We start from the raw sequence: 23,184 nt of genomic DNA on the forward strand, positions 1-23,184 counted from the left end.
GAGACGACCCCTCAGGTTGGCCACGGCGGAGACGACCCCTCGGCGGCCACGGCACAGGAACAGATACCGGCTCAGGAACTGGAACAGACACCACCGGCTCCGGCTCAGGAACTGGAACAGACACCACCGGCTCAGGAACAGACACCACCGGCTCAGGAACAGACACCACCGGCTCGGCGGCGGCCATCTTGTCGGAAGACACAGGCTCAGCGGCGGCCATCTTGTCCGAAGACACAGGCTCGGCAGACGTGACGTGAACAGGCTCGGCGGCGACCCTCTTGTCCGCAGACACTGGATCCGGCTCGGCAGCGGCCATCTTGTCCGAAGACACAGGCTCGGCAGACGTGACGTGAACAGGCTCGGCGGCGGCCATCTTGTCCGGAGACACAGGCTCGGCAGACGTGACGTGAACAGTCTCTGGATCGGCAGACGTGACGTGAACCGTCTCTGGATCGGCAGACGTGACGTGAACAGTCTCTGGATCGACAGACGTGACGTGAACCGTCTCTGGATCGGCAGACGTGACGTGAACAGTCTCTGGACCGGCAGACGTGACATGAACACTCCTGGGAATCTCTAGAATCTTGGATAGCATAGAAAAATAATCCAATAACGTTTCAATGGCCATCTTGTCTGAAGACACAGGCTCGGCAGACGTGACGTGAACAGTTTCTGGATCGACAGACGTGTGCCTCCTCCCCCTTCTCTGTCCACGATGGCAAGACGGCGGCTCCGATCCGTCCCTCACGAGCCCAGGGTCGAAGGGGGGCCATGGTGGAGAGTGATGTTGGATTTCCTCTCGACCACTCACTCCTCTGCGACCTCCCCGGGTCCCACGAAAAATGACTAGGCGGGTTCCCTCAAAACAAATCTTTCTCTCCCGCTCGGTGGCTGGGAAAGAAACATCAGAAGACATATCGCTGGATCTTTGGTGACGGAGTCCTTCTGTCACGATCCACACACGGAAAGCAGGGAAGATCCAATTTGCAGTAAGTATATTTTATTAAGGGAAAATCCAAAAACAGTAGTCAAGTCCAGGCATGGGTCAAATACCAATATAGCAATCCAAAACACAAGAAAAGCTCAGACAAGAAACAGACACTGAAGTGGCGTGATAAATACAAGGACTCCGTGACACATACTAAAACAGACAGGGTTATATACACAGGGAAATGACAATGCTAATGGGGAATTGACTGAGTGCAATGATTAATGACAAGGGACAGCTGAGTGCAATGAAGAAACAAGGATCGTGGGGAATGTAGTTCAGAAAGTGACAGACACCGTGGGGAAGGAGGACATCTAGTGGTTACCCAGGGAACACAAACTGTCAAACCTTTTCTGTCAAAGATATTAGAAAAGGCAGTATCCTCACAACTGTGTTCCTTTCTTGAAAGAAATGATATCTGCGAGGATTTCCAGTCAGGATTTAGACCGTACCATAGTACCGAGACGGCTCTCGTTAGAGTCACAAATGATTTGCTCTTATCATCCGATCGTTGTTGTATCTCTCTATTAGTGTTACTCGATCTTAGTGCTGCATTTGACACCATTGACCACAACGTTCTTTTAAATAGATTCGAACATTATGTTGGCATTAGGGGAAATGCACTAGCATGGTTTAAATCATACTTATCTGACCGTTATCAGTTTGTAGCAGTAAATGAAGAGATGTCTCATCGATCACAAGTTCAGTATGGCGTACCACAAGGCTCAGTACTAGGACCGTTGCTGTTCACTCTGTACATGCTACCATTAGGAGATATCATTAGGAAACATGGAATTAGCTTTCACTGTTATGCTGATGATACTCAGCTCTATATTTCTTCAAAACCTAACGAAACTTATCAATTCACTAAATTAACGGAATGCATAGCGGATATAAAAAATTGGATGATTCGTAATTACCTACTTCTAAATTCTGAAAAAACAGAGTTTCTAATTATTGGACAAAAAACTTCGGTAACCCTTCCTTTTACAGTCCCCTAATTACTAGGTATTTACCTGGTAAATATATGGTAAGTTATAGTTGGTTATTGGTAATTACCACAGGTAACAAGAATGTAAATGCAGAGAAACTACAAACTAATTACTAGGTATTTACCAGGTAAATATATGGTAAGTTATAGTTGGTTATTGGTAATTACCACAGGTAACAAGTATGTAAATGCAGAGAAACTACAAACTAATTACTAAGTATTTACCTGGTAAGCATATGGTAAATTATAGTATTTTAGTGTGTAATTACTTAAGGTGATTAGTATGCAATTACAGAGAAACTACCAGGGAAAAAAACACCACTGTTAAATATCAACTCAACAAAGTACTGTGTACTTGTTACCTGTTTAGGTTGGTAATAACTCAGATTTAATTGTGTACTTCCTCAGAATGTAGGCAGCCAATTTTTAGAAACACCTCCAGTATTACCCATCAATTCAAGTTAGGTGTGTAGTTATCCTAAGGTTATGTTGGTAACAGTCCATGTTTATTTATTACTACCTTGAAATTAAGATGGTAGTTTCCAATAAATTACTTTGTCTTACATAGTTGTTGTTCATTGCTACACCCATTTATAGAGGGTTTATCAAATAATTTACCTTACACTTACCTGGTAACTACCCCGCAGGAACAGTTTTCCCTAATGTCATGGCACATCTTAAATACTCAGTAAGTAAAGTGCAACTGTACTGTAAAATGAAGCCTTGTTTATTTCCATGGTATTACCGGAATTGTACCATATAACCTAATCATTCCCTTTTCCATAGTCACATTTTTTTTTACCTCGTATGTCCTGCAACGTTACCAAGGAAAACATGACAATTTACTCGGTAAGTAAAGTGCAACTGTACTGTAAAATGAAGCCTTGTTTATTTCCATGGTATTACCGGAATTGTACCATATAACATAATCATTCCCTTTTCCATATAGTCACAATTTTATACCTTGTATGTCCTGCAACGTTACCAAGGAAAACATGACAATTTACTCGGTAAGTAAAGTGCAACTGTACTGTAAAATGAAGCCTTGTTTATTTCCATGGTATTACCAGAATTGTACCATATAACCTGATCATTCCCTTTTCCATATAGTCACAATTATTTACCTTGTATGTCCTGCAACGTTACCAAGGAAAACATGACAATTTACTCAGTAAGTAAAGTGCAACTGTACTGTAAAAGGAAGCCTTTTTATTTCCATGGAATTACTGGGATCTTACCCTATAATCTAATAGCTACGTAACTGTAGCTATTACAGATTATTGGGTAAAATCCCAGTAATTCCATGGAAATAAAAAGGCTTCCTTTTATAGTAAAGTTGCACTTTACTTACTGAGAATGTTCAACGTGATCTCATGAGAATACGTGTATATTTTTACGTAAAGTGTAATTCTACCATACATTTACTTACGTTTTATACACACAGAAACGTATAATACTGACGTATTTACAGCACTAAAATGTAAAATGTTTACGAATTAACAGCACAAAAACGATTAGCCTACATGCATTTAAACAAGAATACACTTTAAAACCTTAAAAATACCTTATTTAATCGTTTAACCATTTTAATATTTAGTTTATTTACAGTGAGACACAAAATGCGTTTTCTCCAATAGAACAATAATACACCAACATAAATTCACAAAATACATCAATTTTATTATACTTGATATAATCCAAATCTTTAGAATCCATACGTTTGCAAGAAAGAGATCCAAATTCAGCCCTTTATCCAGTGAGTGATCTTCATCTCCATTTCACAGGCTATCACAAGCAGCGCAGTCCGTAACTGTCAAATCCCGCGCTCGTGATGAATTCAAAATTCAAAAATTGCGCCCTCAAGAAGCGTTACGACATGTTTTACGGCAGTGATATCAAACGCTCATTGGCTCTCACCTGTTCGTCCATGTTCGTCACAGATTGCAACGTGCCGTATTTCAGTCGGTAAACTACATTTGAAATGGAGAAGCGCGCGCATTCACACAGAGGCAAGCCGGATTAACATTTTCATGGATTAATAACTTAAATTCTGCTCTGTACCTCATTCAAAACTATTATATACTGAGAGAGAGGACTGTGACTGCAACACATCGTCATGTGAACGACTTTTGGTACCGGTTTTGACATTTTCGCAATAAATAAATTATTGTGATTACACGTATGTTGTTTTTCTTCATAATTGTAGCCTATGTAGTATATCTTCGAAAATTACGTATTAATACTACTTATTAATGAGACCAGGCTGGAATGTTTTAGTTTAGTTGCAGAACACACATGGTAAAAGTTTGTGATTTCAAAAATGTTTAAGCAGCAAAGGATGTGGTAAGAGTCGGTAATACAATACAAATAAACAAGGCTTCCTTTTACAGTACAGTTGCACTTTACTTACTGAGTAAATTGTCATGTTTTCCTTGGTAACGTTGCAGGACATACGAGGTAAAAAAATGTGACTATGGAAAAGGGAATGATCAGGTTATAGGGTAAGATCCCAGTAATTCCATGGAAATAAACAAGGCTTCATTTTACAGTACAGTTACACTTTACTTACCGAGTAAATTGTCATGTTTTCCTTGGTAACGTTGCAGGACATACGAGGTAAAAAAATGTGACTATGGAAAAGGGAATGATCAGGTTATAGGGCAAGATCCCAGTAATTCCATGGAAATAAACAAGGCTTCATTTTACAGTACAGTTGCACTTTACTTACAGAGTAAATTGTAAAAACATCTGCAAGAACATACCCAGTATTTAAGATGTACCATAACATTAGGGAAAACTGTTCCTACGGGGTAATTACCAGGTAAGTGTAAGGTAAATTATTTGATAAACCCTCTATAAATGGGTGTAACAATGAACAACAACTATGTAAGACAAAGTAATTTATTGGAAACTACCATCTTAATTTCAAGGTAGTAATAAATAAACATGGACTGTTACCAACATAACCCTAGGATAACTAGTACACACCTAACTTGAATTGATGGGTAATACTGGAGGTGTTTCTAAAAATTGGCTGCCTACATTCTGAGGAAGTACACAATTAAATCTGAGTTATTACCAACCTAAACAGGTAACAAGTACACAGTACTTCGTTGAGTTGATATTTAACAGTGGTGTTTTTTTCCCTGGTAGTTTCTCTGTAATTGCATACTAATCACCTTAAGTAATTACACACTAAAATACTATAATTTACCATATGCTTACCAGGAAAATATTTAGTAATTAGTTTGTAGTTTCTCTGCATTTACATACTTGTTACCTGTGGTAATTACCAATAACCAACTATAACTTACCATATATTTACCAGGTAAATTCCTAGTAATTAGGGGACTGTAAAAGGAAGGGTTACCAAAACTTCCTCACGTAATAACCTAGAATACTGTCTAACACTCGATGGCTGCTCTGTTAAGTCTTCGTCGTCGGTTAGGAACCTGGGTGTGCTCTTTGATACCAATCTTTCATTTGAAAGTCACGTGTCTAGTATCTGTAAAACTGCATTTTTCCATCTTAAAAATATATGCTCTCATTGACAAATGCGGAACAATTAGTTCATGCGTTCATGACCTCAAGGCTAGATTATTGTAATGCTCTACTGGGTGGTTGCCCTGCACGCGTAATAAACAAACTACAGCTAGTTCAAAACGCAGCAGCTCGAGTTCTTACCAGAACCAGGAAGTACGACCATATTAGCCCAGTTCTGTCAAAACTGCATTGGCTCCCTATTAAACATCGCATCAATTTTAAAATATTGCTGATTACTTACAAAGCACTGAATGGTTTAGCTCCGCAGTACTTGAGTGAGCTCTTAACGCATTATAGTCCTTCACGTCTATTGCGATCTCAAAATTCCGGCCAGTTGATAATACCTAGAATATCAAAATCAACTGCTGGCGGTAGATCCTTCTCCTATTTAGCACCAAAACTCTGGAACAGTCTTCCTAACATTGTCCGGGAAGCAGACACACTCTGTCAGTTCAAAGCTAGATTAAAGACACATCTCTTTGACCTAGCATTCACATAACACATTATAGACTTCTATAGTTCAATGTTAGGCTGCATAGATTAGGTCAGCCGGAACCGGGAACACTTCCCATAAATCCTGATGTACTCGTTACATCATGAGAAGAATGGCATCTACGCTAATTTTAGTGTCTCTGTGTTTATCCCGAGGTTTTCCTGCAGCCTGCCGGATCCGGGCCGTATCCAGATCTGACGAAGGACCTTCGCCTGAACCCAATCCAACGCAGTGCTGAAGTGCCAACTAGTCTCTCCCTATGGAGGATCCCTCTACCACTCTACAGATAAGGCGTTGTCGGGAAAATTCGTTTCGCGTTCCTACCCCAAAGCGACAAAATAAAATAAAATAATTTATCAAAATTTGTAAGGAAACACCAGTACTTTGTTTAGGCTTGGCTTGTAGGGAATTACAAACCTGCGCACATATATTCAAACGCACATAACTATAGAACCAATTCTAAATGCGCATGTGAATGCCATCAGCGTTTCTCACAGGTTCGCGTTTAAAGTCTATGTAGAGAGAATTGTGTCGTCTTAGCGGCCCCTAATTTAATAACAAATGATCGTTGCGACGGAACCGAATCAATCATAACTAACCTTAGCTGGAAAATAACTTTACTAAAGAACCGCTATAAAGACAAAACAATCTCTGTTACCATAAATTATACGTTTATCTCTGTAAAGCTGCTTTGAAACAATCTACATTGTTAAAAGCGCTATATAAATGAAGATGACTTGACTTGACTTGACAAACCAGACACTGTGACAATGTAGTCAGATTGCTTAGAATCAATGTAAATCTGTTAATTGTGAAAACTATTCAATTTAATCAGTTAAAAAGTATGAATATGGTTTAAATAAAGGTAGCTGCGGAACGAGCCAGATTCTATTAGTTACATTTTATGAGATTGGTTTGCATACAATTTATGGGAAATGGAAGGCGGAGCCGATCCATAGGGGGCAGTACTGCACATAGACAGGTCTAAATGCACCTGGAAAAAAAAGATGAAGCAGAGACCAGCGGCAGTTGAAAAAGTTCTCCTCGCCATCTTACATGAGATCGGAGCACCTTCTTGGATCAACCTGATTGCAAGGCAAGTTACATTATGTACTCATCGTATATAAGTTGACTGTTTCTGTTTTCAATGTACATGTGTTATTTCTGCTGTTGATATCGTATTACACGTATCAATGCCCCCTGACTATCAAATTTGGATTTAGGCTAGTCCACTAGCTAACTTGCACATGGTTCTAATAAAAGCTAACTTTATCTACTTTCACCTTAAGCTACTTTTTCAGCTACACAGTATAACTAATTAAAAGTAACTGGGAGATGTTTTGTGTTTTTAGTTTATATTAATTTGCGTTTTTTGTTTGACCTGAGTAGCCCATAACTTTGGCCCACGTACTTTTGCGTAAATAAAAAATGGTGTTAGGTTTGGGGTAAGTTAAGGATTTAAAGATTAAAATCGCGATAATACTCTAAAAAATGTATGCTGGCTTTGTAATTTCATAAGCAAAAGTATGCATTTTGTTTCTAACTAGAACCGTTTTTTTCTTTTACAGATACATCAAGCATCCTTTCTTACATCTATATGGTTGGACATGGACAACCTCCGGCCTTGTATGTATGCTACAAAAATACATAGAAAAATACATCAGATTATGACCAATTAATCTCAGTTTGAATGTTATATGATTCAACATAAAAAACATTACATTCCGAATACATAGTTAAAAACATATTTTACAGACATGAACAGCTGATATCATCTTGCAGTCAACCATATTTTCTTATAAATTGGACCTATGTAGTTATTTAATTGTAATATAAAAGTTATTAATTTACTATTATTTATTAATTTATTATTATTAGTAGTAGTAGTAGCTGTATTTTGACTTGTCTTGTTACAACAAAATCAAGTGTAAATCAAGTAATGTCGATTTTCTTAGTAAACTGTTTTTTTTCTTTCTTTTGTCTTTTTTCACAGATACGTGAATGTGGCCATGCAAAGTGTGTGACGTTTCATTATCTACCCGGTATGAATTGCTAAAACATTTTAGGCTGAAACATTCTTTCTCTTTATTGGCATTATTGTTTAAATGCAATATTGTTAAAGCATTATTCATATAACAGGTATTATGACATATGACAGCTACGCAATCACCACTTTGACACTTCAAAAAGTTAATAAAGAGATCATAAAACTAATCCATATGAATTTAGCGGTTTAGTCCAAATTTTCTGAAGAGACTCAATCTTTTTTATGATGAACAGATTGAAGTTTTTTCACATTCAAACATTCATCAACTCACACATCAGTTATAGTAAACGGAAGCTCAAGAATTTTCGCTTGACGTGCGAGAACCAGTGAGGTTTGTTCTAGTGTGTTAAGCAAGTTCAGTTGAGCTTCTGTTTATGTTCGCTGATCAATGTTTATGTGAATAAAAGCCTAAATTTAATCTGTCTCTTTAGAAAATTTGGACTAAACCGCTCAATTCATGTGGAATAGTCATCTCTTTATGAACGCTTGGAAGCGTCAAAGTTGTAGTTGCGTAGCTGTCAATAGAGGGACAGAAAGCTAACTTACTTAAACTGTAAGTTAATAATTAATTACATGTTTTTTTGGGATCTTTTTATGCTTGTTTGAGAATGAAGACATAAACACCAGGCGAGATTGTATCCTGAGGTGCCTACCTCAAGTGTCTACCTTAGTGAAGACATCGAAACACTTCTCAAAGAATATGTGGTAAGTGTGTGTCAACCTACTCTCTTTATGTTCTAAATTTCTTATGGATATATTTACATTGATGCCAATGAGAAAATTAACATAATCACAGTCTAGCTTATGCCCTTGTGTGTAGTGTGCAGCGAAATATTAAACTATGCAGCAGTCAGTGCAGAGCATGATTGATCAGACCAGACAAATGAGAAGCTTTTCAACTAGAAATGACCTGGATCAGCTGCAAAATAAAATTGTAAGCCTTGGAAAAAGGTTCACCCACAAATTTTGTGTTCAGCAGAAGAAAGAAACTCATGAAGGTTTTGAACAACATAAGGGAGGATAAATCATGACAATATTGTTTTGCGTGAACTAACCCTTTAACTTATTTAGCCACTTCAATGTTTTTTTTCAGCAAATCAAGACACTTGTACACAATCACTGGAACATAATTTCCAGTTCACAAAAGCCGAATATTATCTGAATATTACATTTTGACTCGCATTGGGACACGACTCACATTCTCTTTGTTTATCCTCCAGGACTGAAAGTGGAGAGGCGGAGTCTCATTGCACAGACAACAATGGGCATCTATGTCATTCGAGCGGAGGGTACTGGTCCTGGAGAAGAACCTTCAGATGTGGGTGTTGTTCTTGAAGTTCTGCAAAGCCTGCCAAGTGTCACACTTGGATGTGTGATGCTTTTTGGACTAATTTATGCCCTTAACTTAAACTATCCAATGGACCTTGATTGCACATTTGACGCATTTCAGAAAATCCTGATGGAACTGGATACAACCAAGCTGTCGCCAAAAGTTCAGGGACGGAAATTAAGACGCTTCAGTGATTGACGGATATGCTGATATTTTCCTCTTGACTTGTTGCACTTTTTCTACTCGTTTGAATGACTTTTAAACTTAAACAAAACTACTTGTAAAAGTTGAACAGATTCTTTGTTGTTCTAGATTTCTCTCTTTTTCCCCGCTGTCGAACCTTTTATACACCTGTACTCCTAATTTGTAAACGTGGGTAAAAAGTGTGGTGGTTCAATGAGGTTGATTGTGGCAACGACAAAAAACAAAAAAAAAAAACAAAAAAAAAAAACATTGAAATAAGTGCATTTAACCTTAATGTGCATGTAAACATGAAGGTTTTTTTTTTTTTTTTTTTGAGGTTGCACACATCACAGTGTATGTGAGCATGGGTTATGTCTTGCTATCTCATCTTTTTGCTGCCTTTTGAGCTTGTTATTCCTAAAATAAAAATGAGGGGAAAAAATGTGAAATGAGGTGGTCTGGCCGTTATTTTTGTGTTGTATATCGTGATTGGGGAGGGGAAATGGTGATTAATAAATACATAATATAAATATGATTTTAAAATACATTGGGTTTATTAATAAAAATTACTTAAATGTGATGCATTTTAAGTAAATTAGGTTTATTATATAATAATACATAAACCCGTTTCTTATTCATTTTAAATAAATTGGATTAATTTATAATTTTACATAAATCTCATTCTTACTTGTTTCATTTATATAGGACTTACAAATATTTATTGCATTAAGTTTATTAATATGTTCACGTTAAAAATATGTAGGCTAATCCAAATGGATGGAAAATTTATATGCAATCAAATTACATAAATCTTATTTATTAGGCCTAAATATTTTTTTGAGTGTAATATTGGTTTCCCCTCCGGAAAAAAGACAAATAACAAGCTGCAATGCGGGGATTTTGTCGAATTTGTTCTGTATTATATTTCAAAGGTTTTGCGCTCGACCGAAAAGGCATTCCCGGAGGTTGTCATAAACCATGTCATATTTTCTGCATCATCATCATCATCATCATCATCATCATCCCCATGTCTCATTAGGAGCTCCGCTATTTTGCTTGAATAAATCCTGTGGGATATTCTCTTACCAGGAGGAGTTTCAGACTCCGTCGCCACTGTATCAGACTGCAGAAAGATCACAGCTCAGGAAAATACATCCTAAAACAACAATACAGATGAAATAATCTCAAGTATGTTTAACAAAAATGTATATTATCAGTAAATCAACACATCTGCATGAAACCCGTTGAAGGAAATGCAAACTCACCAGGAGTCGAGCTGATGTTGAAGTCTGTCTAAAATTAGAGATAAATTAGATAAGCATTAAGCACTAGTTGTGGAGCTTCTCCTTCTTCTGCAGTTCTGCGACAAATGAGACATTCATATATATATAGCCTTAAGCCACGCCCATTTCTGGAGCTGCAGCATGACGTGATATCGAAACTGAAAGAAAATCTGACCATAAACCACACATCCATAGTCTAGTATTGCTCTTATTATTGTTGAGTAAATGGTTTTCAGTTTCATTCTATCAGCGACTGAAACACACCTAAAATCATCTGACATTTCACTTACATTTTGTTTAAATGTGAGAATCCATGTAATTTTCGTGTCAAACCACATTCCAAGAAATATTATCACTTGTTCTAATTCCTGTTTATTATATAATTTTAGATTTATATCTCTATTTATCTTTTCATTTGTAAAGAAAATATATTTGGTTTTCTCTACAGATAATTTAAATCACCCATTCATATCTGATTGCATTTTATTAACAGTATAATCCACATTTCTGCCTCTAATCCAAAATCATCTGTCTAGGGAACGATGGTTTGATGAATAACTGAATAACTCCTGCTCCCGCATAAACACCAGCATTTGATCCGTTTCTGACACTGTATGAACCTGAACTAACTTTAGCTGGACAATAACTTTATTCTAATGAAGATGACTTGACTCGACTGTGTGAGTGTTTCTCTGAGTGTCCGGCAGGAGGCGCCACATCCTCTCCACTCTCACTGATGACGTTTGATCTTCCGCTCCTGCGCAGCGCGAGGCTGAACCACAGGCTGAACACACAGATCTGAACTAAAGAACAACAAACCCGATTTTTATACTCTCTTTTTCACAGTACTTACATTTTAATTATGTATTGGTATATAAAGACAGTTTAAACAAATTTGGGAAAAGGTTTTTTAGAGAAAACCTGCCTTCCCTGCCTTTAACATGAGTTCATCATTATGAAAAATTACATAATAAAATAACACTTGAAAAAACTATTTCACTCAAAGTTTCAGGGAACATTTGTTTATGTTTATAATAACCGATAAAGTTTGTTAAAACCGTTAAAGTTCATTTCTAGAACATTAGAAATTGTTAAAATAACTAAACATACACTGATTATTGGACGGAAAACAACACTGAACATACATTTTAGTATAAACTCTTAATATAAAAAGTAATATTTTATTAGTATATGAAAATAAAATACTATTTTAAATAAAAAAAAAATATATATATATATATATATATATATAAAATTTCCCTGTTTTTAACCCCATTTTTTGACAGATGTATTAAATGTTATATAAAATAAACATTGATAAACATTAATAGATAGATACAACAACATTGTTTTGCCATGTTATCAAGCTGCTGATGTTTATATTCAGTACTATCAAATGATATACAACTTCCACTGTCATAAGATTATGAGTCTGCAACTTCTCAATAGAAACACTAGAAATATGTCTTCTAGATCAAGGATGGGCAACATCTGTCCTGGAGGGCCGTTGTCCTGCAGAGTTTCGCTCATAGGACGGTTTTGCATGTTAAAATATTTAATGGTTTGATTTTTGAGTATGTGAGACAATTTGATTTAATCTTCCCTGTTTCTGAGAAGATCTCAGTGACCGGCAGCCGTCGACTGATCAGCCCTGCAAACCTGCTGGTGGACCGTGGAAACATGCACTCATCTCAGATACACCAAACTTATCTTGGAAATAGTTGTAAAAAGTACTGTAAGTAAAAATGTATAGGCCTAGAACTATTTATTTTGTAGTAAATGTACAAATTAATTGACATGGCAAAAATAAATGTCCAGAATAATTTCTTTATTACATTTACAAGTTAGCCTATAATCTGCATTACAGAAATAAACAATGCACAGAAATTATTTTTGTTTCATTTACAAATTATAATTTACATAAAAATAATGTATAGCCTACGATTGTTTATTGTACAGAAATGCCCCACACAGCACTTGTGTCCTCTCAGACAGGAGCAGAGCTGGGAAATTCACAACTCTGGAAAAGACGTATGGATCAGATGCTAGACTCTCCTCCTGAAATTCCCTCAATCAGTGGACTTTCCATCGCAGACTCCAGATAAAGCTGGACATGGATGGTCTTCGCCGGTCAGTGAAACATGTGTGCTTCAGACCACGGAGAAACACAGCTCTCGGACGACACCTTCCCAAAGCGTTAGGAGTTTTCCTGTCCGGGTCCATAGATCCAACATGGCATCAGACTCGACGTTACCTTCTACCCTCATGTTTATCTTGCACAAACGGTAATATTCGCTAAACACCATCGTGTACAAATAAATCTTTGACTCATCGTCTTTTTCCTCGTCGAATTTCTGTCACTCTACATACGTCATCTGGTATAATTGAAGCGATTGGCTATGAGCTACGTACAGTCATTTGATAGACATCCATAGCGCCCAATAAACGGCTCTGGGCAATCGTAAACCACGCCTCAAATACGAGAAAATGTACACGTGGTTCCTGACGTTAGCCAGGCTAAATCCAATGTGCATTTCACATGCCTTTCTCTCTGGCGTCGAGTCCGCATCGCTAACTTCATCTTTGCAGCAACACAGAAAACAGCAGTTTATTAATAAACAATTAAATGTCTCCTTGCTATTTTTGACACATTCATACTTTTGCCGGTTCTTTGTGGCAATCTTTATGCGTGCGGTCGTGCGCTTGAGTGCGGCTACACATGCTCATTACCCTGTATATAGCCTATTTAAGTAATAAAATTAATATAAAGGGGCGATTTGTCCACTAATGTCTTAAAGGAGAACTGCAGTCAATTTTAACATTGAGCTCATTTTTTGTAAATGTGGAGTGCTGTCAGTACTACAGAGAACAACGACAAAAATCGGTGTTGCCTACACCGTGTTATCCTCTTTTTAAAATTTGCACCCTGTTGACTTCAATGGGGCAAGTTTTAAACCTGCTTTTAGCCTCTTAACATCCTTGATGTGTCAAATTGACCGGAGTTCTCCTTTAAATGAGCAACTACTAGTCGACTAGAAAAAAACTTTAGTCGGAGGCAGCCCTTATTCCACATATTTCCGAACCAGCAGGACATTCTGGGTTGAGCGAGCGACCCTGAGCGGAATGATCGAGGGAGCGGAATATTCAGAAATGCGCTCTCCACTCACGTGCTCTGATCGGAACAAAGCATGACAAATTCAAACTTTATTTCATTTTCTCAGTAGCTTGAACACTCACTACATTAGGCATAAGAGAGTTAGTTAACGCTGTCCATTTATTTATTTTTATTTCACGTTTTTAAAATACAATATTATGTTAGTCCACAGCCCCCCCACTTCCCGCACTACTGCACACATGTTATCTATGCTGCTATGTTTACTTATTGTTAATCACTCATTTTGATATAATTGGAAGTGAGCCAGTATACAGTTTGAGATGTCAGTTTATTTCACATCCATGTATGAAGTCCTATGCACTGGTATTTCATATGTGCCATTGTATACTAGCAATTTGTGTTTAATTCCTTATTCTGTATACTTAAATTCATACGTTTATTGTATCATATTTTCTTTTCAGTTTTACCCTACTTCCAGTCATCCATTAAAGGGGTCATATAATGCCATTTTTGTACAAGCTAATATGTTTCTTTAGGGTCTAAATTAAAAGTTTGTAATATACTTTAATTAAAAATTCTCATTAGTATTGTAAGAAAACGTACTCGGTTACCTAATGTAACCTCGGTTCTCTCTAGAAGAGGGAACGAGTATTGCGTAAGTAGCTTACGCTTCGGGAAAGTTCTCTTTCTTCGAGATCTGAAGCCAAAAAATTATCCTTAATTTTGCATTTATTGTCAACGCAGTGCAGCAGCAGGCAGACCAAAGCAAGCTGTATAAGCGTGCTCATTGGCTGCCAGGCGGCAACTGCTTAAGCCTATCAGTGAGCCCGGTGTGACGTCACACCCAATGAGGGCGCTTCGCGCCCTCCACACCCTTCTAACCGTCAAGAAGGGTGTGGCCAGTGTGTATATATTGCGGGCTCACAGGCTGAGTTCTGGTTTTCATAGTCTGAAGCGCAAAAGCTCGTGGCGCGTCACGGCAGGTTACGCAATACTCGTTCCCTCTTCTAGAGAGAACCGAGGTTACATTAGGTAACCGAGTACGTTCTCTTACGAGAGGTTCTCTCGTATTGCGTAAGTAGCTTACGCTTCGGGAACCCATTGTCAACGCCGTGCGCGCCGAGCATCCAACACATGAATCCCAGGGAGACCGGGGAAAAACATAACGTTGAAACAGGTGGCCGGTCGGGCCCACACCTGTACTAAGCACTTCACTTCACATAAATGATAGAGCGGCATAGCCGGTCTGTATACATCAGTGGAAATGGTGTGGCCGGCAGCGCGGGCCCACACAGTGCATAAACACGTATAGGGAAAGGGAATAGAGCAGAAACACTGGTCTATTTGTGGAAAAGAATCCTTCCCCTGGTGCCAACCAGAAAATTAACCAGTATGTGGACATAGTCTGCGCATAAGCGACTGGGCAGCATACATGCCACTTATACTGATAACAGTTTAGCCTGCAGGGCGGGAACTTCCAGGTTATAAAACCTCACGAATGTAGATGGGGAGGCCCAGCCCGCCGCCATACAAATATCGTGAATAGAAATTCCGCTGGACCAGGCCCACGAAGAGGCCATGCCTCTAGTGGAGTGGGCTCTGACACCCAAAGGACACTGCAGGTGTTTGGAGGCGTAAGCTGCTGCAATCGCGTCCACTATCCACCTGGGCAGGCTGTTTCGAGGCGCCGAGGCCCTTGGTGTGTCCGCCAAAAGAAACAAAGAGCTGCTCGGACCGCCTGAATGTGGCGGAACACGTGATGTAAACTCTCAGCGCCCTTACAGGGCATAGGAGGTTATCACTGTCCCCGTTATCGGATATTGGCAGAGCCGAGAGGGAGATGATTTGTGCCCTAAAGGGGGTACCAATCGCTTTGGGAATATACCCGTGTCTCGGTCTGAGAATGACTTTAGAGTCATTCGGTCCGAACTCAAGACATGCAGGGCTAATAGATAGCGCGTGCAGATCCCCCACGCGTTTTACTGAAGACAGAGCTATCAGAAAAACGGTTTTGAGCGAAAGGTACTTAGGATCCACAGATTCAAGCGGTTCAAAAGGAAAAGCCTTCAGGGCCTCCAGGACCAAGGACAGATCCCAGATAGGAACCGAGGGGGGCCGCGGGGGATTCATCCGCCTGGCTCCTCTGAGGAAACGGATAATAAGCTCATTCCTTCCGATTGCCCGGCGGCGCGTCGCCTCAGCGAACGCTGCAATAGCCGCCACATACACTTTGAGCGTGGAAGGGGACCTGCCCTTTTCCAACAGCTCCTGTAGGAAGGAGAGCACTTGCGGAACCCCACATGTGCGTGGATCAAAGCTCTTAGTAGCGCACCATTTAGAGAACACAGACCACTTAGACGCATAGAGCCGTCTCGTGGAGGGAGCTCTAGACTGCATGATCGTGTTCACGACCCCTTCTGGCAGGTCAACGGGAATCCGTTGATTACCCATGCATGCAGAGACCATCGCTCCGGATGGGGATGCCAGATTGACCCACCGGCTTGAGAGAGGAGATCCTTTCTCACCGGGATCGGCCATGGAGGTGAGTGCGACAGCCTCACCAGCTCTGGGTACCAAATCTGGTTCTCCCAGCGCGGGGCTATAAGGAGCACTGGGTGCTGTGTTTCCCTGATCCTTGTTAAAACCTGTGGTAACAGGGAGATCGGGGGAAAAGCGTACAGCGGGAGGCTGGGCCAGGTCTGGGACAGCGCGTCCTCGCTTTTCGAGAAAAATTTCGGGCAATGAGCGTTGTCTCTCGACGCAAAGAGGTCGACCTCCGCTCTGCCGAATAGGCGCCAGAGAAACTGGACTGTCTGGGGTTGCAGGGACCATTCTCCCGGGGGAATGATGTCTCTGGACAGTCTGTCTGGACCGACATTCAGGTGGCCCGGCACGTGCGCGGCTCTCAGCGAGCGCAACGAGCGGTGAGCCCACACGAGAAGGCGTTCTGTCAGCTTGCACAGGTTCCTGGATCTGACACCGCCCTGTCGGATCACATAGGATACCACGGACATGTTGTCCGAGCGGACTAGCACATGGTGATCCTGTATGAATGGGAGGAAGCGCTTGAGCGCGTTCTCGACCGCTATCATCTCCAAACAGTTTATGTGGAGGCATTTCTCCTGGTCTGACCACAGGCCAAAGACCGGTTTGCCCTCGAAAGAGCGCCCCAACCTGAGGTGGAAGCGTCCGTCGAGATAACTTTGCGGTGTGAGATGGCTCCCATTGTCACTCCCCGCTGGTACCAGTCGGCTGCTAACCAGGGCTTCAGTGCTGAAAACGCAGCTCTGAGTCACTCTGATTCGAATGCCGCCGGAAGCCCAGGCTCTGTGAGGCACTCGGGCATTCAGCCAGCGTTGTAGCGGGCGCATACGTAACAGACCCAGCTGAAGCACTGCTGCAGCTGAAGCCATACAACCCAGCATCCTCTGAAATGTCTTGAGAGGTGCGGTGCTGCCCGGCTGGAAGGACGCGGCCAGGTGTCGAATGCAGCGCGCGCGCTGTGTCGACAGGCGGGCCGTCATTGCCACAGTGTCCAGATCCAAACCCAGAAAAGAGGTTGATTGACTGGGCACTAATGAGCTCTTGGTCCAGTTGACCGTGAGCCCCAGGCTGTCCAGGTGGCTTAGAAGCACTGTTCTGTGGGCGATGAGTTCGGCCTCTGACTGTGCTAGAATTAGCCAATCGTCCAAGTAGTTCAGAATTCGCATTCCCCGACCCCTCAGGGGAGCGAGAGCCGTGTCCATGCACTTCGTAAATGTACGGGGTGCCAACGACAGGCCGAAAGGCAGGACGGTGTACTGATATACCTGACCGTCGAAGGCGAATCTCAAGAATGGCCTGTGACGGGGTATTATCTGGATCTGAAAGGTCTTTTAGATCGAGAGATATAAACCAGTCCCTCGGGCGAATTTGCGCGAGAATTTGCCCGGTTGTGAGCATTTTGAACGGTCTTCTCATAAGAGCCTTGTTCAAACATCTTAGATCCAAAATTGGTCTGAGAGCTCCGTCCTTCTTGGGAACGAGGAAATAACGGCTGTAAAAGCCCGACTCGCTCATAGAAGGGGAAACCGGTTCTATAGCCCCTTTGCACAGAAGTGTAGCTATTTCTGCTCGAAGTAGATGTGCTACTTCTCCATTCACTCTCGTCTCGGTATGCGCCGAAAGCGCAGGGGGCGGCAAGCGAACTGCAGAGTATAGCCCTTTTTTACTGTGCTTAGCACCCATTCTGATGCGCCTGGAATAGCTTCCCACGCTTAGAGTGTGAAGCCAGGGGCAGAATGGCCTCCGGGCTCTGATCGCCGCGCGTCGCGGGCTCGAGAGCTCGAAACGGAGGGGTGGGCGCAGCGCGCGCGCTCTTGGTGCTTAGATACGGCGGATCGCACGCAGCGATAGCTGGCCGTTTTACACACGGTGTCCCGGCGGCTTGGACGTGGAACATATAGTGTGAGGCGCGACGCGCGAGGGCGGCGTCGGGGCGAAATGTTCATTAGTATGTGTGAGCGCTCGAAGGCGGGCACAGGACTTACATTTAAAACATGACCGGGGAGCGGGCAGTGAGTAGGTGTGGGCACGGTGAGGTGGACACGTGACCTACTTTTAACACTCGAGCGGCTTCTGCCTGCTTTGTGAGAGTGGGCTCTGTGAGAAACACGGGATTTATAGTGCTTGTGTGCAGGGGTGAACACGGAAACGTGGGCACATTCACTGCATTTGAAACACATACGGCGTGAGCCGTGCAACCAGACATTATGCTCATTTGAGATTTCTCTGGGTCGCCGTGAGAACGGTGGTTGCGCGCAGGCGAGCGGGTAGATATACCGGCTCGATGACTGCGAAGTAAACATCTGCAGTAGCCGTGGCGACGGGGACTGACAGAGCGTGAAGCTTTGACAGTGGTCCAGCCGCAGCGGGACTTAACCGTCTTTTCTTCCCTCGTGTTTAGACGCTTATAAATACTCGAGCACCATGAGTAGGAGTGGTACGAGAGGCGGGTTCATTTTCTGTACTGGCCGCGAGCTCGGAGAAGCGAACAGCATAAATTTTATCTGCCGCGAGAGCCGGGATCGAACTAGGGTCTCTAGCGTGAAAGCCTATGATTCTGCCACTGAACCACAGGGGAGAACACATTACCTTTCAGTTAGCGCGAAGATATAAGAGAGCGACCTCATGTTCGTTTGCAGGCGTGCGTGTATAAAACAGGCTCGTTTACTGCAATAGTAATATTTCCAGCCGCCTGAACTTAAGAGGGGACTGAGAAATGTGTGAGAATTGGCGGTTTGTCCGGCCACAGCGGGACTAAAACACTCTCTCTCCTCTTTTCGCCGGTGAGTGAGGCGCGCGCGCGCTGAACGTTGCTCGTGACCGTCCGCTCTGTTATCCCTTGTGAACGGCGCAATCTGCGCGGCCCAACAAGGGGGAGAGCGGGTTCGCTTTCTGTATGTAAGAAAAGCTGGCCGCGAGCTCGGAGAAGCGAACAGCATAAATTATTAACTGCCGCGAGAGCCGGGATCGAACACGGGTCTCTGGCGCGAAAGTCTAAGATTCCGCCACTGAGCCACAGGGGAGAATACAATAGCTTTTGGTTAGAGCGAGCATATAACAGAGCGTCATGTCTTGTGACGGCATTTGCTTGCAGGCGTGCGTGTATTTATAACAGGCTCGTACACTGCGATATGAACAATTCCAGTCGCCTGAACTTAAGAGGGGACTGAGAAATGGAGGTAGGTCCGGCCACAGCGGGACGAAAACACTCTGTTCTCCTTTTCGCCGGTGAGTGACGCGCGAGGACGGAGTAGCTTTCTTGTAACGTAAAGAGAGCTCCAAGACCGTCCGCTTCTGCCATCCCTTGTGAGCGGCGCAGTTTGCGCGGCTCGAACAAAGGGAGAGGAAGCTCGCTCCGAGACCATCCGCTTCTGCCATCCCTTGTGAGCGGCGCAGTAGCGCGGCTCGAACAGAGGGAGAGTGTTTATCTCATTCGCCTCATCCCCTGACGCGGCGGCGGCGCGGGCGAGAGCCGGCGGTTGAGCGGCCGGGAGGGGGGGCGGAGAGGGCGAGAGAGAAGCTCGAGGGAGAGGTTCCGGCGAGCTCCTCAGTCACAACAGTCTCCGGTGGTCTCTGCGAGCGGCGCTTCTTCTTGCGCGGCCCGGCAGGGACAGGCGGAGCGACAGCTTGGTCGAAAACTTCAAGTCGAGCCCGCAGGGTCGACATTGAAAGTTCCTCGCACTCGGGGCAGCCGCCCGTAGAGAGTGCGGTGGCGGCGTGCTCGCGGCCCAGGCAGAGAGCGCAGAAGAGGTGGCGGTCTCCGTTGCTGAGCGGGGCGCGGCACGAGCCGCAGGAAAAACGAGGTATTTTGACAAAAACGCCTTGTGCTCTTTTAGAACAGTGAGAGAAAGTGTGTGTCGCAGGGCGAACACACACAGCAGTAATAAAAGGATATGTCGCCGGATAGCGTAGCAGGCACAGATGGCTGAAGGCGGCGAAGGCGGCCGGCTTCCTCAGGCGCTGTCCTAAGCTTGCTGGTCGCTGGTTTCGACGGCGGCGGCTTCTCAAGATCCAGCGATGCGAAGAGCTTCGCTGAAGACAAGAAAATCAGAACTCAGCCTGTGAGCCCGCAATATATACACACTGGCCACACCCTTCTTGACGGTTAGAAGGGTGTGGAGGGCGCGAAGCGCCCTCATTGGGTGTGACGTCACACCGGGCTCACTGATAGGCTTAAGCAGTTGCCGCCTGGCAGCCAATGAGCACGCTTATACAGCTTGCTTTGGTCTGCCTGCTGCTGCACTGCGTTGACAATAAATGCAAAATTAAGGATAATTTTTTGGCTTCAGATCTCGAAGAAAGAGAACTTTCCCGAAGCGTAAGCTACTTACGCAATACGAGAGAACCTCTCGTAAGAGAACACTTATTTTACCTGGTCAAAAACAGCTCTGTTTTCAGCACGCCGTTTCAGTGCATGTGTCTTTAAATGATGATGAGCTTTGCTCACCCCGCCCCTCTGTCTGTGAGGCGTTCTGAAACAACGCACGTGGACCGTTGCCTTGACAACAGTTGAGGTTATATTTTGGAACAATAATGGCAACGGGAGTTTCTGGGGATACGTCTTTGCAACCATACCAATTTGAACCTGATTCGGACTCTGAACAAGATGACGGCCCCGAAGAAGTTCGACCATTACGGCTCGGACAAGACGTTTCTGAATGGTTGGTTAACGTAATGTCATTTTGATCTATTTTTGTATGTACTGGCACGGTAGTGAGATACAAACGCTATGTGTTTACTTATGTATAGGTTAGTTCGTTGACAGATTGATGCTGAAAAACTATTTTTGTAAATGTTAGGCTTTAATGATGCGTATTGCGTAACGTTATCTCTGTGTTGACTGTTTCTAGCAGTAGTTGAAAGATACCTAATAATTTGTTGTACGCAGTTTTTATAACATTACGAAACGCGTTGTTCATTATTATACAGTATAGGATTATGAGTTGTTTTGAGAACATCGTTACATAGAAAACATGCCGTAATGTACCCTACGATGCAGTAATGAGTGTAAACATTACCCAGCTAACAATTTTTGGTTCCCAGAACGTTAGTTTTTGGTTCCCAGAACGTTCTCAGAACGTTAGTTTTTGGTTCCCAGAACGTTAGTTTTTATGGTTTGTTTTTGGTTAGCCAGGAAAGTTTTCTTAACGTTTCCAGAACATTAGTTTTTGGTTCCCAGAACGTTCTCAGAACGTTAGTTTTTGGTTCCCAGAATGTTCTCAGAATGTTAGTTTTTGGTTTTTCAGAACGTTCTCAGAAAACGAACGTTCTCAGAACGTTAGTTTTTGGTTCCCAGAACGTTATTTTTAATGGTTTGTTTTTGGTTATCCAGGAAAGTTTTCTTAACGTTCCCAGAACGTTTGTTTTTGGTTCCCAGAACGTTCTTAGAACGTTAGTTTTTGGTTCCCAGAATGTTTCTCAGAATGTTAGTTTTTGGTTCCCAGAACGTTATTTTTTATGGTTTGTTTTTGGTTAGCCAGGAAAGTTTTATTAATCCCAGAACGTTATTTCTAACGTTCAACTAACAACAATTTCATTTACTTTAATAACATACAACAGTAAATCTAGATAAATAATCAGCCTACAGTCCATGTTTTTGTCATTTTTTAATTGTTGATTAAAAAAAATAAAATAAAAACACAATCATGGGGTAGTAGGCTATGCATCACATTGGCAGAAAGCAAAACAAAAACAAACTAAATTTACACCATACCTAAAAACAGTAACAAAGATACACTTTATATTTATAAAGAGAACTCAACACAGTGCAAAAAAAAAAAAACTTGTCACTTAGGGTGAAAATACATGTAAATATAAACTAACTAACTACTTCAAACATTTTATTATTAGTGTAATAGTAGATCATGCACTTGAAAGCCTCTTCCACCTTCACCACAATCATCTGTAAATACAACAAAGAATAGTAATATTATAACAAAGAAAATTTATATTCTTGTTTTAATCAGTCATTGCCATTGCCTAGTACCTCAATTATAACGTAATAACAGTTTACCGCTAGATGTCACTGTTGAAGAGGGTATTCAAAGGGGCGTTTTTTGTCAAATATAGATGCCAGCGAGCAGCGAGATAAAAATTAGCGCTAGATGCCATTTACATAAAGTATATCAAATAGATACGGTTTACATTAACTGCAAATAGCAATAGATTATTTACGCTAAAAGGGTTTTTTGCAACAACAAAAAGCCATTTTATTGGAACGATATGCTTCTGGGAAACAGACCGTAATATTAAGATTACGCACTCTTACGATGCTTTTGTGAAACGCTGCATGTAGGCTTCACTGTTAGTCACAGTAGTATCACTGACATAGTTAATATAGTAATTTCAAAATGCATTTAAATACTGTCAGGGTTGTGTCACAGGGTTGGGTCTAGTTTATTTCTTGGTTTTGTGACAGACCGTAATGTCTGGTGTTTGTGTGAGCTGATGTCTTGTCTGATGTCTTGTTTCATGTTGGGAGTCTTTACACTGGATTCAACAGTGTCTGTATCTTTATTAAACAAATACAATGTGTTTACCATTTCAAATTCCTGTGTGGAGCGAATTTCAGGGCCTGTGAGATAAGATCTTCCACTTCAGTAGACTTCATTGTTTTGAAGTTCCTCTGTGTTGCTCCTAAAAATTAGATGAAATAATCTGATCAAAC

At 41.9% G+C, this 23,184-nt stretch overlaps 2 protein-coding genes across 2 annotated transcripts in view; both read right to left on the reverse strand.

The window, feature by feature from the left end:
- LOC311095000 (neoverrucotoxin subunit beta-like) overlaps positions 1–10,936 on the reverse strand; it is a 34,305-nt gene extending 23,369 nt beyond the window's left edge. The window contains exons 1-2 of the mRNA XM_084133281.1: positions 10,841–10,936; positions 10,662–10,731 (exon numbers count right to left, since the gene is read on the reverse strand). The gene's annotated coding sequence lies outside the window, so the exon portion shown is untranslated. The remainder of the gene's footprint in view (positions 1–10,661; positions 10,732–10,840) is intronic.
- The window catches only part of LOC311095130 (uncharacterized protein), a 467,684-nt gene that overhangs the window by 287,415 nt on the left and 157,085 nt on the right, over positions 1–23,184 (reverse strand). The window lies entirely within an intron of this gene.

This window comes from Abramis brama (assembly GCF_963993115.1).
Source record: "Abramis brama genome assembly, chromosome: 1".
Taxonomy (NCBI): Eukaryota; Metazoa; Chordata; class Actinopteri; order Cypriniformes; family Leuciscidae; genus Abramis; species Abramis brama.